The following is a 17,961-nucleotide window of genomic DNA, read 5'->3' as shown; positions in this document are numbered from 1 at the left end:
GAAACCCTAAAGCAAGGGTTGATTAAGCTCCTAAGAGACAATTCCGACCTCTTTGCCTGGAAAGCCTACGACATGCCCGGGATAGACCCCGAGCTTATGTCCCACAAGCTCTCGGTATACCCAGGGTCCCGACCTGTACAACAGAGAAGACGCAAGCTCGGCCCAGAACGAGCCCTAGCAGTGGAAGAGCAAGTGCAGGCACTCCTAGAAGCCGGCTTCATCAGAGAAGTCAAATATCCAACATGGCTAGCAAATGTAGTTCTAGTAAAAAAGCAAAACGGCAAATGGAGAATGTGTGTCGACTACACCGACTTAAATAAGGCATGTCCCAAGGACCCTTATCCACTCCCAAGTATTGATACCCTTGTAGACTCTAGCTCAGGGTAACAATACTTGTCGTTCATGGATGCCTACTCGGGATATAACCAAATCCCGATGCATGAGCCAGACCAGGAGAAAACATCATTCATCACGCACAGAGCAAATTTTTGCTATGTGGTCATGCCATTTGGATTAAAAAATGCGGGAGCCACATACTAAGGCTGATGAACAAAGTGTTTGCTCCCCACCTTGGGAGCTTAATGGAAGTCTATGTAGACGATATGCTGGTGAAAACCAAGAAAGAGGCCGACCTCTTAACAGACCTCTCGCTAGTATTTGACACCATAAGGTCACACGGGATGAGGCTAAAGCCCACAAAGTGTACCTTCGCGGTGGAAGCTGGAAAATTTCTAGGGTTTATGCTGACACAAAGGGGGATCGAAGCAAATCCCGATAAGTGTAGAGCTATCCTGGAAATGAAAAGCCCGACTTGCTTAAGAGAGGTCCAGCAGCTAAACGGCCGACTTGCAGCCCTCTCCAGATTCTTGGCAGGATCGGCACTAAAATCCCTTCCACTGTTCTCCTTATAGAGAAAGGGATGTCCGTTCGAGTGGACTCCTGAATGCGAAGAAGCGTTCCAGGAGTTCAAAAGATTCTTGAGTCAACCTCCAATTCTGACCCGACCTGTAGTTGGAGAAGACCTCGTCCTATACTTATCTGTAGCAGACAAGGTTGTCGCGTCAGCCCTGATAAGAGAAGACGAGGTCGGTCAGCATCCAGTGTATTTCATCAGCAAAGTTCTACAAGGCCCCGAGCTAAGGTACCACAAACTAGAGAAGTTTGCCTACTCCTTAGTGGTAGCCTCACGAAGGCTACGGCCTTACTTTCAAGCTCATACAATAAGAGTCCGCACGAACCAACCCATGAAACAAATCCTCCAAAAGACGGATGTTGCAGGGAGAATGATTCTGTGGGAAATAGAGCTCTCCGAGTTCGACTTGAGGTATGAAACTCGGACGGCAATTAAAGCCCAATGACTTACCGACTTCATAGCAGAATATGCAGGAGATGAAGAGAATAAGCCAACTACATGGGAACTCTATGTAGACGGATCCTCAAATAAGACAGGAAGCGGTGCAGGCATAATACTAGTGGACGAAAGGGGAACCCAAATAGAGGTTTCCCTCAAATTTGAATTCCCAGCTTCAAATAATCAGGCAGAATATGAGGCCCTGATTGCTGGGTTGAAGCTGGCAGAAGAAGTCGGTGCTACAAAAGTGATGGTATATAGCGACTCCCAAGTGGTGACCTCCCAGATAAGTGGAGAGTATCAAGCAAAAGACCCAAATATGAAGAGGTACTTGGAAAAAACTCTGGAGCATCTTGGGCACTTTGCGGAAACCGAGATCAAACATATAACTCAGGATCTAAATAGCAGAGCAGATGCCCTATCCAAGTTAGCAAGTACCAAGCCAGGAGGGAATAACAAAAGCCTGATCCAGGAAACTCTCCAGGAACCCTCAGCGGTAAAAACAGAGGAAAAGCAAGTGGTCCTTGAGGTAACCGGATTAAACCTTGGATGGATGAACCCCTTGGACGAATATATGAAATTCGACATCCTCCCCAAGGAGGAAAAAGAGGCTAAGAAAATCCGGAGGGAAGCACAACACTACACTCTGGTGAAAAATATCCTCTATAGAAGAGGAATATCAACACCATTGTTAAAGTGCGTACCGACCTCGAGAACCACTGAGGTATTAGAGGAGGTCCACAGTGGGATCTGCAGAAATCATCTCGGAGCCAGGTCGCTTGCCAGGAAAGTAATCTGAGCTGGATTCTATTGGCCGACCTTGCAGAGAGATGCCAGGGAATTTGTGAAAAAATGTCAACCATGCCAAATGCATACAAACTTCCACGTGGCTCCCCCTGAGAAACTAATCAGTATAACTTCCCCATGGCCCTTTGCAAAATGGGGGATGGACCTGTTAGGCCCTTTCCCCCAGGCCCCGGGACAAGTCAAATACTTGATTGTGGGAATAGACTACTTCACAAAATGGATAGAAGCAGAACCACTAACATCCATCACAGCCCAGAGAAGTCGAAGGTTCCTCTACAGAAATATTATCACAAGGTATGGGATACCATATTCCATCACTACAGATAATGGAACCCAGTTCACCGACTCTACCTTCAGAAGCCTGGTGGCCAGTATGAAGATTAAACACCACTTCACCTCGGTGGAGCATCCGCAAGCAAATGGACAAGCCGAGGCAGCCAACAAAGTCATACTGGCAGGGCTGAAGAAAAGGCTACAAGATGCAAAAGGAGCCTGGGCTGAGGAGCTCCCACAAGTGTTATGGGCTTACAGGACAACGCCCCAATCCGCAACTAGAGAAACGCCCTTCCGATTAGTCTATGGCGTAGAAGCCATGATACCAATAGAAATCAGCGAACAAAGTCCAAGGGTGATTCTCCATGATGAGATCGGAAACATACAGGGGCACAAAGAGGAGCTCGATTTGCTCTCCGAAGTCCGAGAAGAAGCCCAGATAAGAAAAGCAGCGCTGAAGCAAAGGATGACTACAAGATACAACAAAAAAGTCATTCGAAGAACCTTCACCCCAAATGACTTGGTCTTGATCAGAAACGACATTGGAGTTAACAAATCAGGGGAAGGAAAGCTCGCTGCTAATTGGAAGGGACCATACAAAGTCAATGAGGTCTTAGGAAAAGGTTATTATAAAGTGACCAACCTGAATGGCACCGAGTTACCAAGGTCGTGGCATGCTTGTAATATGAAAAGGTACTACAGTTAAAAGTAAACTCTACCCCCTGATGTACTCTTTTCCCAACTTCACGACTTTTTCCCAAAAGTAAAAGGGTTTTTTCTGGAGAAGGGTTTTTAACGAGGCATCATAGTAGAGGCTAAGGGAAAATAGGCTGTCAAAAACCCTTAGTAGCAATAAGGTACCTCCCCAATAAATAAAGATCTTTTTTTATTTTACAAATATCTCTTATAAATTCCTTCTAGTTTTCTCTTTCTACGAAACGCGTCGACTTAAGCTCGACAAAACGTGAAAATCCCATGAACCGACCTAGATGGTCGTAAGGATAAAACGACGAGGTACAAGTCGGCGTAAAGAGGTTATAAAAGTTGATCGTGAGAAACTCGGAGAAATTCCGACTCATAAGTCGAAATGAAAAACCGAGTAAGAAACAAAAACGCATCGCAAAAATAACCTAAGTCATAGGAACTCAATAAAACACAAAAGTTGATTATAAGGAATAGCAAAAGAGATCGAAAAAACCTATTAAAACATAAGTACTGTCCTGGAGTCCTTAGAGAAAAGGAACCCAAAAGGACAGACAGCCAGGAAAAAGGTTTTCAAAACAGAAAAGATCAAGGGGACTCCGAAAAAGCAAAATCAGAAAAGCATGCACACATAAGGTAACTTAAACCCTTATCCAAAAAAAGGGTATTTATTTTGTTAATTTAAACCCTTATTAAAAAAGGGTATTTCAAAAAAGTGTTTTGTTTACGGCCTTGAAAGTCCAGAAGAAATTGTTCAATCACCACCAACACAAACAAAGAAAGAGTTTAAAAAAGGGGGGACCCACAGGCCGGGCCCCCATATAGCCAATAAAGTTATTTTTTCGGAAAAGGAGTAGACGGATCACCACCAGAGCCAGGAAGAGTAGTCGGAAAGGGGTGGTGACCCTCTACAGCTTGCACTTTGAAAAAATAATTTTTGAAGTCATGGAAAGATTCATCAAAAAGGGTGAAGACCCTCCGACCTTGTATGGTCCGGAAGGACACCCATTGTTGTTTATTATTTTGCCCACTGAAGGGCTTAGTCATATGGAAGAGAAAAAAGAAAATCCTCAGGGAAGTCGGAAAGTCTAAAGCATGGCTGACAAATTGATAAATTTTCAGAAAACCTCAGATATTGGGATGAAGCTGGGTAGGTGCAACACGGCAGTGGCGTAAAACATCAATCTCAAAGTCAGAAAAGGGAAGGAAAACGCCCAGGCGGGTAAGCATGCTCTCATACATGAAAAAGAAATGAGGGGCTGCCTCCGAAGCCCTCCTAAAACAGACCCGGTCTTCTGGACCCGGGGCAAGTAGTTCATACTTTGGCTCATCCTCATCAGAGGTGCAGAGCCGGTTGCGAGTGCGAAGATCAGTAAGAAAATCAGTGTCGACCCAAGGTTCCTCCCCCAGGACTGTGACATCAACCCACTGATCAAGATTTTCAACAGAAGACATTTTCTTTCTTTGGAAAAAGGGTTGGTAAAACCTACAAAAGGAAAAAAGAAAATAAAATAAAAAACACGGTCTCTAAGGGGGAAGTACGAAATCAAACAGAGGTCTATGGATCAACCTATCCATCTAAAAAATAAAAGCATGCAAACAGAAAGCATGTCGTTAAAGGAAAAGAAGAAAAATCTAACCTTTATCTGAGATTAAGGTTGGAGAAGATGAAAGCCTTCAAATGCAAGAATACTGCACGAAGGGATGAAGAGAAAATTTGAAAAATTGCAGAAACGAAACAATGAAAGAGAGGGAAAGTATTTATAAACACGTTAGGGGCATAATGGTAAAAACAGGCAGTCATTAATGGATGCACCGTTACCAAGGTAATTAATACCTACGCGAACCTCTAACGGACGCGACGTTCGATTAGACGTAACTGTGAAAATCAAAAGTCACTGTTCATACTCACAAGTCGGACGGAGGCCCCCAAGGCGCAGACCCGCTCGAAGGCTTCCATCCTCAGACGATTGGGCCAACCCAGGGAGTCCAGCCCAACAATCTCCGGTTACCCATCGTAACATATATATATCTATATAGTGAATTTAAAAAATAAACATCGTTAAGTAATTAAGATTTTTTTTTGAAATAAATAATAAAAAAGAAATAAATGTTATAAACCATATTCTTTCATAAGTAACCCTTTTAAGTTGTAGGTTATGTTTGGCATGGTTTATTTGTATATCATTTAAATTGGCGTTGTTTTTATAACGATCATTTATTCTTAATAATTGTTAGAGTTTTTGATACCTTACAATAATTATCTATAAAGAAGAAACATATATATTCTGAAAAAGTAATTAAATAAATTTATTCTTTTTGCCCTATTTTTATATTAAAAAAATTTTGTTCGGTCCTTTTTTAACTATTATCATGTTATTATAACTGGTAAATAATATTAGAAAAAAATCTTTAAAAATAGAAATAACGATGACACTTTGAATAATTAATTCAATAGAATTAAACTTAAATGAATAAGATGATTTAATTAATTATACAGATAATAGTATATTTATAAATATTAATAATAAAAATAGTCTTACTAATGTAAATGACCAATACAATAATTATATAAAAAAATAAATAATTACATAATTGCATAATTTTTAAGATCCTATATGATTGAATTTAATGGACAAATTCAAAAATACATATACGATAATGTCCTAATATTTTAGCATACTATAAATCATACTATAATTTTATATATCATATTATAACGTTAAGTCAGCTCCTTAAACACATAAAGTACACATGATAAAAGAGAATATTACAAAACAAAATTATAGTAAGTGTTACGGTGGGTAACATGAGATTAGTGGGCTGGACGGCGTTGGTTGGCCCAAACGTATGAAAGGGGAGGATTTCAAGTGGATCTGCAACTCGGTGCCCTCCGTCCGACTTGTGTGTGCGAAAGAATGGGGGGTGGTACCTGCAAAGACACTCCAATGCTTAAGTCAGCAAGGGTGTGAGCAGGTCTAGAGAGTATTGGGACTTAGAGATACCTGAAGGGTGTCAGTGTATTTATAGTGGTGATCCAATAACCACCGTTGGAGTAGTGTCACTTTTCTAGGGTGTTAACCGTCCCTTTATCTTAGGGAAGTTAAGATATGACTCGTGGAAGTGGTTAGAGAGATTCTAGGGGCAGTTACTCATTCAAATGAGTGCTTATCTGCCAGCTAACCCTCGTTCCCGACTTCTTTAGAGCAAGTTGAGACGAGTACCGACTTCGTAGTGGCTGATCTGGTGAAAGGTGAGGTCAACCCTTTGGGTTGGGCCTTTTTACTTGGATCCTGGGCCTTAATCGTTGGGCCAGGATATGAACAGTGCCCCTACTCGAGCCCAATTTCTCTTTAAGATTTGGGTTCAAGTATACTACTCGGGGTTGTGACCGACGTGATGTTTCGAAACCGACGTGACTTTTGTGACCTTTTGGTTCTGACAGTTACGTCTAATCAAGCGTTGTGTCCGTTAGGGATGTGCGTAGGGATTGATGGTCTTGGTAACGGTGCATTTTCATTAATGACTGCCCCATTTTTACTATTGTGCCCCTAACGTACTTATAAATACTTTCCCTTTCTTTTATTGTTTCGTTTCTGCGATTTTTCAAATTTTCCCTTCATTCGTTCGTGCTGCATTTTTGCATTTTCGAAGGCTTTCGTTTTCTCCAACCCTCATTTTCGGATAAAGGTTAGTTCCTTTTGTAACATGCTTTTCTATTTGCATGCCTTCATTTTGTAGATAGGTTGGTTTGTAGACTTCAGTTCCGTATTTCCTCCTTTAGAGACTGTGTTTTTGATTTTCCTTTTCTTTTTCCCTTGTAGGTTTTTTTGCTACCTTTTTAAGAAAAAGAAATGGCTTCCGTAGATATCCTTTCTCAATGGGTTGATGTCACGGTCCTAGGGGAGGAACCCTCGGTCGATACTGAGTTTATCACCAACCTTCGCACTCACCACAAAATTTGTACTTCTGGGGATGACGAGCCGAAGTATGAATTGGTAGTCCTGGGTCCTGAAGACCGGGTTTGCTTTGGGAGGGTCAATGAGGCGGCCCCTCATTTTTTCTTTATGTATGAGTGTATGATCACCCGTTTGGGTGTTTTTCTTCCTTTTTCAAACTTTGAGATATCTGTTTTGCATCACTGCCGAGTTGCCCCTACCCAGCTTCACCCCAACTCTTGGGGTTTTTTGAAAATTTATCAATTTATTAGCCAAGCTTTGGAGTTCTCGACTTCTTTGAAGATTTTTTTCTATCTCTTCCATATGACCAAACCCTTCAGTGGGCTAAACAATAAGCAACAATGGGTGTCTTTCCGAGCTATACAGGGTCGGAGAGTTTTTACCCTTTTTGACGAATCCTTCCATGACTTTAAAAATTATTTTTTCAAAGTTCAAGCCGTAGAGGGTCACCATCCCTTTTTTTCTGGATGATAATTCTTCTCCCCGATTTCCTTTATACTGGCTGGAGGCCTCCCCCTGCGAGAAATATGGTCTGGATGACCTGGATGAGGTAGAAGCAGCCATTGTGGAGTTCCTCCGAGAAGTGTGGGGGAGGGCCCCATACTTGGACACAAAAAAGTTTCTCCAGGGGTCTCCGACCTTTGTCCAGGCACAGCTAGGTAGCTTTTATTTGTTTGTTAGATTTCCGACTTGTCTGACTGACCTTTCCGACTTGTCTGATCTATCTGTTATTGTCTTTTCAGAGATGGCAAAGGCAAACGCTCAGGAGTCTTACCAAAGGGTCCAGGAGGCTAAAGCAAGGTCTCGCGCCAGGACTGGTGGTGCCAGGGCGGTTATCTCTCCTCCTCCTCCTCCTCGGAACGTTGGGACTCCCTCTCAGCCCATCGTGATTTCTTCTTCAACTTTCTCTCAGCCGCCCCCCTCTGCCCGACCTTCTCCTGAGCCAGAGAATAAGAAGCACAAGACCTTAGAGTCTGGCTCTTCTGGTGAGGTGAAGGCGGATGCTCTTGCATTCGTCCGAAAGAACATCTACCCCCAAGCTCGTATAAGCATGGATGATGTGTCTGTTCGTCACCACCTTACCACTCTGGTTGAAGAGAGTCTCAAGGCGGCGAGGGTTTGTGGCAAACTCTTGGATATTTTTGAGAAGACTCCTCTCAGCTCTTTAGGAATGACCTCGAGGGTCGAGGAGCTGGAAGGAAGGCTTCGTATATATCAAGAGCATGAGAGGGAGTTGAAGGAGGAAGTCGCCAAGCTGAAGGAGGAGAGAGATAACCTCCGGGAGAAGGGGAGAAAGTTGCAAGCCCAATGCAACATGGAGGTGAACTTGAGGAAAACAGCGCAGGGCAGCTATCAAAAGTTATTTGAAGATCTTGTGGCTGTAAAGAATGATCTGCTGAATTCTCGGAAGGCCTATGCCGAGTTGGAGGACTCTATCGCTGATGGCGCCGAGGAGGCTTGGAGGGTCTTTAAGGAGCAGGTCGGAGTCATTGCTCCTGACTTGGACCTTTCTCCTTTAGATCCCGACAAAGTCGTCATCGACGGTGCCGTTGTGGATCCTTCTACCCCTGTGATTGTTTCCGAGTCAGAATTGAAGACTCGGGGGCAGAGGATCATAGAGTCCCATCCTCGTCCTAAGGACGCTCTGAGCTCTTCTACTGTTCCTCCGACTTCCTCTCCTATGGATGCCTCTCTTCCTGGTCCTGGCGGCGTTCTTCCTGACTCTGGTGGTGGTGATCCGTCTACTCTTCTTCCTAAAAAGTAATTTGTTGGCTATTTTGGGGCCCGGCCTGTGGGTCCCCCCTTTTTTAAACTCTTTATTTATTTTTATTAGTGTTTGAACAATTTTTTGGCCTTTTAAGGCCGTAAATAAAACACTTTATAATACCCTTTTTCATAGGGGTTTTAATGCTAAAAAATAAGTACCCCCTTTTTTGGATAAGGGTTTAAGTTACCTTATGCGTGCATGCTTTTCTGATTTGCGATTTTTTCGAATTCCCCTTGATTTTTTCTGAAAGAACCTTTTCTTTGGCTTGTCTGCCTTTCTGAACCTTTTCGTTTTAAGGATCTTTAGGATAGCCTTTTAATCTTTTCTTTGGTTTTTTCCTATCTCTCTTTTGTTATTCCTAGTACTCAATTTCGTTTCATTGAGCTTTTATGACTTAGGTTATTTTTGCGATTCGTTTTCTGTTTCTACTCGGTCTTTTCATTCCAGCTTGTGAGTTGGAACGTTTCCAAGTTTCTTACGATCACCTTTTATAACCTCTTTACACCGACTTATACCTCGTCGTTTTATCCTGACGACCATCTAGGTCGGTTCATGGGATTTTCACGTTTTGTCGAGCTTAAGTCGGCGCGTTTCGTAGAAAGAGAAAAACAACAAAGGAATTTAAGAGATATTTGTAAGATAAAAGGATCTTTATTAATTGGGGAGGTACTTTATTGCTACTAAGGGTTTTTGACAGTCTATTTCCCTTAGCCTCTACTATGATGCCTCATTAAAAACCCTTCTCCAGAAAAAACCCTTTGGTTTTGGGAAAAAATCATGAAGTTGGGAAAAGAGTACATCAGGGAGTAGAGTTCGCTTTTAGCTATAGTACCTTTTCATATTACACGCATGCCACGACCTTGGTAACTCGGTGCCGTCCAAGTCGGTTACTTTATAATAGCCCTTTCCTAAGACCTCATTGATTTTGTATGGTCCTTTCCAGTTTGCAGCGAGCTTTCCTTCTCCTGATTTGTTGACTCCAATGTCGTTTCTGATCAAGACTAAGTCGCTTAGGGTGAATGTTCTTCGGATGACTTTTTTGTTGTATCTTGTAGCCATCCTTTGCTTCAACGCTGCTTCTCTTATCTGGGCTTCTTCTCGGACTTCGGGGAGCAAGTCGAGCTCCTCTTTGTGCCCCTGTATATTTCCGATCTCGTCATGGAAAATCACTCTTGGGCTTTGCTCGTTGACTTCTATTGGGATCATGGCTTCTACGCCATAAACTAGTCGGAAGGGTGTTTCTCCAGTGGCGGATTGGGGGGTTGTCCTGTAAGCCCATAGCACTTGTGGGAGCTCTTCGGCCCAGGCTCCTTTTGCATCTTGTAATCTTTTCTTTAGCCCTGCCAATATGACTTTGTTGGCTACCTCGGCTTGCCCATTAGCTTGCGGGTGTTCCACCGAGGTGAACTGGTGCTTAATTTTCATACTGGCTACTAGGCTTCTAAAGGTAGAGTCGGTGAACTGGGTTCCATTATCTGTAGTAATGGAATAGGGTATCCCATATCTTGTGATGATATTTTTGTAGAGGTGGCCAATGGTTCTGCTTCTATCCATTTTGTGAAATAATCTATTCCCACGATCAGGTATCTGACTTGTCTTGGCGCCTGGGGAAAAGGACCTAACAAATCCATTCCCCATTTTGCAAAAGGCCATGGAGAAGTGATACTGATGAGTTCCTCCGGGGGAGCCACGTGGAAATTTGCATGCACCTAACATGGTTGGCACTTTTTCACAAATTCCGTGGCATCTTTTTGCAAGGTCGGCCAGTAGAATCCAGCTCGGATCACTTTTCTGGCTAGTGACTTTGCTCCGAGATGATTTCCGCAGATCCCACTATGGACTTCTTCCAACACTTCGGTGGTTTTTGAGGTCGGTACACACTTTAATAATGGTGTTGATATCCCCCTTCTGTAGAGGATATTTCTCACCAAAGTGTAATGTTGTGCTTCCCTTCGGATCTTCTTAGCCTCTTTCTCCTCCTTGGGGAGGATGTCAAATTTCATGTATTCGACCAAGGGGTTCATCCAACCGAGGTTTAATCCGACTATCTCAAGGACCTCTTGTTTGTCTTATACCTTTACCACGGAGGGTTCCCGGAGAGTTTCTTGGATCAGGCTTCTGTTATTCCCTCCTGGCTTGGTACTTGCTAACTTGGATAGGACGTCTGCTCTGCTATTTAGATCCCGAGTTATGTGTTTGACCTCGGTTTCTGCAAAGTGCCCAAGGTGTTCCAGAGTTTTTTCCAAGTACCTTTTCATATTTGGGTCCTTTTCCTGATACTCTCCACTTATCTGGGAGGTCACCACTTGCGAGTCGCTGTATATCATCACTTTTGTAGCACCGACTTCTTCTGCCAGCTTCAACCCAGCAATCAAGGCTTCGTACTCTGCCTGATTATTTGAAACTGGGAATTCAAATTTGAGAGAGACCTCTATCTGGGTTCCTCTTTCATCCACCAGTATTATGCCTGCACCGCTTCCTGTTTTGTTTGAGGATCCATCTACATAGAGTTCCCATGTAGTTGGTTTCTCCTCTTGGTCTCCTGCATATTCTGTGATGAAGTCGGTGAGGCATTGGGCTTTAATCGCCATCCGAGTTTCATACTTCAAGTCGAACTCGGAGAGTTCTATTGCCCACTGAACCATTCTCCCTGCAACATCCGTCTTTTGGAGAATTTGCTTCATGGGTTGGTTCGTGCGAACTCGTATTGTGTGAGCTTGAAAGTAAGGCTGTAGCCTTCGTGAGGCTACTACTAAGGAGTAGGCAAACTTCTCTAGTTTGTGGTACCTTAGCTCAGGGCCTTGTAGGACTTTACTGATGAAATATACTGGGTGCTGTCCGACCTCGTCTTCTCTTATCAGGGCCGACGAGACGGCATTGTCTACTACAGATAAGTATAGGACGAGGTCTTCCCCAGCTATAGGTCGGGTCAGAGTAGGAGGTTGGCTCAAGAATCTTTTGAACTCTTGGAACGCCTCCTCGCATTCCGGAGTCCATTCGAATTGACATCCCTTTCTCAATAAGGAGAATAGTGGAAGGGATTTTAGTGCTGATCCTGCCAAGAATCTGGAGAGGGCTGCAAGTCGGCCGTTCAGCTGCTGGACCTCTCTTAAACAGGTCGGGCTTTTCATTTCTAGGATAGCTCTACACTTGTCGGGATTAGCTTCAATCCCTCTTTGTGTTAGCATAAACCCTAGGAATTTTCCTGCCTCTACTGCGAAGGCACACTTTGAGGGATTTAGTCTCATCCCGTGTAACCTTATGGTGTCGAAGACTTGTGAGAGGTCTGCCAAGAGATTGACTTCTTTCTTGGTCTTTACCAGCATGTCGTCGACGTACACTTCCATTAAGCTTCCAAGGTGAGAGGCAAACACCTTATTCATCAGCCTCTGGTATGTGGCCCCTGCATTCTTTAATCCAAACGGCATGACCACGTAGCAAAAATTAGCTCTGGGCGTGATGAATGATGTTTTCTCCTGATCTGGCTCATACATCGGGATTTGGTTATACCCCGAGTAGGCGTCCATGAATGACAAGTATTGATACCCCGAGCTGGAGTCTACCAGGGTGTCAATACTTGGCAGTGGATAAGGGTCCTTGGGACAGGCCTTATTTAAGTCGGTATAGTCGACACACATTCTCCATTTACCATTTTGTTTTTTGACTAGCACTACATTGGCTAACCATGTTGGATACTTGACTTCTCTGATGAAGCCGGCTTCTAGGAGCGCTTGTACTTGCTCTTCTACTATTAGGCTCGTTCTGGGCCGAGCTTGCGTCTTCTTTGTTGTACAGGTCGGGACCTCGGATAAACCGAGAGCTTATGGGACATGAGCTCGGGGTCTATCCCAGGTATGTCGGAGGCCTTCCAGGCGAAGAGATCGGAATTATCTCTTAGGAGCTTAGTCAACCCTTGTTTTAGGGTTTCCCCTAGGTTGGCCCCTATGTGGGTATTTTTTCCCTCCTCTTCGCCGACCTGTATCTCCTCGGTTTTTCCTCCCGGTTGTGGACGCAGCTCCTCTTTGGCACTTCTGCCTCCGAGCTCTACTGTGTGAACTTCTCTGCCTTTTCCTCTCAGGTTTAGGCTTTCATTGTAGCATTTCCTTGCCAATTTCTGATCTCCCCTTACCGTTGCTATCCCCGCTAAGGTCGGGAATTTCATACAAAGGTGAGGAGTGGATACCACCGCTCCGAGTCGATTAAGGGTAGCTCTGCCAATTAAAGCGTTATATGCTGACCCTACATCGATGACTATGAAGTCTATGCTCAGAGTTTTTGATTTTTCCCCTTTTCCAAAGGTGGTGTGGAGGGGCAAAAATCCTAGTGGCTTTATTGGCGTGTCGCCTAGTCCGTATAAGGTGTCGGGGTAGGCTCTTAATTCTTTCTCATCCAACCCTAGTTTGTCGAAAGCGGGCTTAAAAAGAATGTCCGCTGAGCTTCCTTGGTCTACTAGGGTTCTGTGGAGATGAGCATTTGCTAGGATCATAGTTATTACCACTGGATCATCGTGTCCAGGTATTATTCCTTGCCCATCTTCTTTTGTGAATGAAATGGTTGGGAGGTCAGATGACTCTCCTCTGACTTGGTAGACTCTCTTGAGGTGTCTTTTGCGAAAGGATTTGGTGAGTCCCCCTCCCGCGAACCCCCCTGAGATCATATGGATATGTCTCTCTGGAGTCTGCGGTGGTGGGTCTCTTCTGTCCATATCATCTCGCTTTCTCTTCCCATGACTGTCCGACCTTTCTATGAGATATCTGTCAAGCCGACCTTCCCTCGCCAGCTTTTCTATCACATTTTTGAGGTCGTAGCAATCGTTTGTGGAGTGACCATATATTTTATGGTACTCACAGTAGTCGCTGCGGCTCCCCCCTTTTTTATTTTTAATAGGTTTGGGGGGTGGCAGCCTTTCGGTGTTACAAATCTCTGTGTATACATCCACTATAGAAACTTTCAGAGGAGTATAAGAGTGATATTTTCTTGGTCTATCGAGACCGAGTTCTTCCTTCTTCTTGGTTTCCCTCTCTCTCTCTTTTGTTGAGGGAGGGTGCCCAGGTCGCCAACTCAGGTCTCTTAGCTTAGCATTTTCCTCCATGTTGATGTACTTTTCAGCTCTTTCCTGTACATCACTTAGAGAGATGGGATGTCTTTTGGATATGGACTGTGAGAAGGGACCTTCTCTGAGCCCATTGACTAACCCCATTATGACTGCCTCGGTAGGCAGGTCTTGAATCTTTAAACATGCTTTGTTGAACCTTTCCATATAGGCTCGTAAGGATTCTCCGACCTCCTGTTTTATTCCCAAGAGGCTTGGTGCATGTTTTACTTTGCTTTAAGAGTTTTTTCTCTAACTCTTTTCGTCGATCCATCTCCTCTCTTAAGTGCTTTTCTATCTCCCTTTGTTGCTCCCGTTCCTGTTCTAGTTGTTCCAAACGACTCTGGTGGACATGGACTAATCCCATAAGCTCAGTTGCATGGGACTGTCCGTCCTTCTCTGACTCACGGCCTTCTGAGGAATTCACCTTCGGGGTTTTGACTCCAGAGGTTCCTTCTTTGTGTTGATCGTTGGTTTCCTGATGGAGGGTTAGGTCCGCGTCATTATTTCCGGTATCCATATTCTCTTGTTCAGAATCTGTTTCCACATGACCCTCCTCGGGGGATCTGTCCGCCATCACTGGTTGATCTCTCGGGTCCCCGGCAACGGCGCCAATATTACGGTGGGTAACCGGAGATTAGTGGGCTGGACGGCGTTGGTTGGCCCAAACGTATGAAAGGGGAGGATTTCAAGTGGATCTGCAACTCGGTGCCCTCCGTCCGACTTGTGTGTGCGAAAGAATGGGGGTGGTACCTGCAAAGACACTCCAATGCTTAAGTCAGCAAGGGTGTGAGCAGGTCTAGAGAGTATTGGGACTTAGAGATACCTGAAGGGTGTCAGTGTATTTATAGTGGTGATCCAATAACCACCGTTGGAGTAGTGCCACTTTTCTAGGGTGTTAACCGTCCCTTTATCTTAGGGAAGTTAAGATATGACTCGTGGAAGTGGTTAGAGAGATTCTAGGGGCAGTTACTCATTCAAATGAGTGCTTATCTGCCAGCTAACCCTCGTTCCCGACTTCTTTAGAGCAAGTTGAGACGAGTACCGACTTCGTAGTGGCTGATCTGGTGAAAGGTGAGGTCAACCCTTTGGGTTGGGCCTTTTTACTTGGACCCTGGGCCTTAATCGTTGGGTCAGGATATGAATAGTAAGATTATTTAAAAATACCGTAAAAAAGACATATCTTTTGTTAATCAAAAGTTAGAAGAAAAAAAATATGTGCCTAATAATGAACAACTAAAATAGACAAAAATCTTTAAAAAATATAAAAAAAATGAAATGTATAAGTAATGATAAAAGAAATAAAAATTAAATAAATTACAAAAATTGTACCCTAAACACAAGAGAGAGAAAGAGAGAGAAAAGAGAAGGAATGAGTAAAAAATATATTATGATTTCGTATAAATAGATGATATTGAAAAAAATAAACTAATTAAATTAATTCATGTATTTTGTTATCATATTTATTATTTACTAAAATAATTTGATATTTACTCCAATCAAATCAAATCAAATAATTAATATAATTAACTAAATTAATTAATTGGTATAATTAATTGTGAAATTTGAATGTCTAATCGAATTAATTGATTGATATCATTAATTAGTTATAATTGATTTACTTTATAGAATTAAAAAAAATAAATCGAGAAACATTCTCAGAAGCATGCCACGTCAGCTCCATCATTAAGTGAAGAAATCCGATTTTTATATAATAGAATAGATAGATAGATAGATAAAAAAATTTTAATGTCTGATATTTTTAATTTTTATCATTGAATTTACTGTGGAATATTGTTAGTATTATCTATTGAATAGTATAAATTATAAAAAAATTACTTTTAGTATTTCCATTGTGTGATAAATTCTTATCTGAACCTCAATGTTTCGCGACATGAATTAGACTGGTTTATTGGCGATTTCCGATTAACTCGGTGGAACTAGTAAGTTCGAATCCGGTCTCACAACAATGCTTAATATATAAGTGGAAACCTCAACAAAGGAAGACGGAGAAAACGAGAGAGAAAAAAAAAAAGGTCGGAAGACTCAAATTTCTTTACACTATAATATACAAAGCAATATAATTTACAAAACTTGTTTGTTTTCTCATCTGTCCACTACTGAAATAGAACAAGAAGCTCTATTGACCTCATCATGAGGAAGAACAACATCAGGTACCATCATCATTTGATCCTTTTGAGGTGGCATAGGATTCACATTAGTGTTCTTAATAACCCTTCCTCTTACCCTCTGTTGTTGCACCACAAGCAACGAAGCCTTTGTCACAAAATCCTGTGAAGCTAACATGTCCCCAATTGTCCCTAACTCGGGACACTCGCTCCATTGATCATGCCCTTGAAGCAGAACAGATTCAGGGTGTTCTCTTCCAACCATCACAAGGTCAAAATAGTCAATTATCCTTCTTATACAAGAACTCATCTCTATCCCATCTTTAACCACTTCATCCATCACTTCAAAGTGGCGGTTCCCTGCATTATAGTATCTGTACTCATCCACAAGGTCGCTGTCACGCTTCCTCTCCTTCGAATTCTCCTCTCCGAAGAGCAGGAATCGGACTAACGTCACGTGGACTATCTCGTGCCGGGCCATTCTTGAGCTGTAAGCAAGCGCCTCCGCGTCGTCCGCGCCGCCGATGAAGAACACGGCGACGTGGTATGTTGTCCTAGAGACTAAGAGTGATGAGGATCCGCACAAGATTCCCCTGTCAATGAGGATTCCAACTGAGCATGGCGCTTTTTCGAGGACTCGGTTGTTCATAATCTGCATTGCTCTGTTAATCACTTCAACTGTTCCATCTATCTCATAACGCTTGTGAAATGGCACGATTAGAATGTGGGCTCTTTTGTCAAGTGCTATTCTGCAGACATCATCGTGCATTGTGTCCAAGTTTGAGATCGATGAGAAGGACTCAACTGTTGCATAACCTTCGTTCTGTTGTGCATATTGCTTCAATGCATTGTCTATTTGAGTTGAGCTGCATGGTTCTGACCTACGTTGTGTAAATCCAAATATAAATATTAAATATGCTTCGGTTATGCATCACATGTAACTATAATAATTTTATGGTAAAAAAATTTAACAAGTCTAATACAATAACTTGAAATGATAAATGACCAGTTTTAACCAGTAAAAAAACGAGGAAATACAAAATTGTATCCCAAATTCCGATCACATTTTCAAAAAAGTTTTGTATAGAAACAAGTTTATTGGTGAATAGAAACAAAGTATTTGTGTCATAAGTGCAGTGCTAACCTCAATGTTTCATGTTCTTGGTGAGCAACAAGAAGAGGCCTTGATCTTCCAAGAAGTTCTATTAGGATTAATGCTATGACTCCAACCATGCTCTCTCCGCTTGCATAGGAAGCTTCTAGAATGTTCATCAGTGTAGGGATGTTTTCGTTGTTGTGAATGCAGATCATGACTCGAAGCTCCGAATCTCGCCTTGTGTGCTGAATTGTGCATCTTCCTAAGGCATGGTATTGTTCTGAAGGATTATATAACATCTTTAGAAGCGGTGATATGATAGCATTTACAATCAAAATGAATACCACCATCAAAGAGAACTCTTGCTCCGTTAATAACTGTCATATAGAGAAGAGTTATATTATGTTAATGAATTAAAATTAAACAATCGCTATACATTCAAGTACTATTTTCTCTATTCTTTAAGTGATATGAGAATTTGTTCTGTGGAATTATGAGAATTCACCTATTTTGAGACTAAATGAAACAAAGGAAAATGTTATTTATAAATTAAGGATTAAAGCAACTCCAATAGAATATTTTTGGGGTTTTAAATATGTCAGCTATAGAAAGTCGTTTTTAAATTTCACTTTATCTCTATTCTTTATGAGAATTTGTTCTGTGGAATTATGAGAATTCACCTATTTTGAGACTAAATGAAACAAAGGAAAATGTTATTTATAAATTAAGGATTAAAGCAACTCCAATAGAATATTTTTGGGGTTTTAAATATGTCATATGTCAG

The 17,961-nt window shown here is 42.4% G+C and overlaps 1 pseudogene; it reads right to left on the bottom strand.

Moving 5' to 3' along the window:
• LOC107624553 overlaps positions 15,987–17,961 on the bottom strand; it is a 6,293-nt pseudogene continuing 4,318 nt past the window's right edge.

This window comes from Arachis ipaensis, chromosome B10 (genome assembly GCF_000816755.2).
Source record: "Arachis ipaensis cultivar K30076 chromosome B10, Araip1.1, whole genome shotgun sequence".
In the NCBI taxonomy this organism is placed as follows: domain Eukaryota; kingdom Viridiplantae; phylum Streptophyta; class Magnoliopsida; order Fabales; family Fabaceae; genus Arachis; species Arachis ipaensis.
Note: the sequence above shows the minus strand (reverse complement) of the source record. Positions and strands in the feature narration are given on the sequence as shown.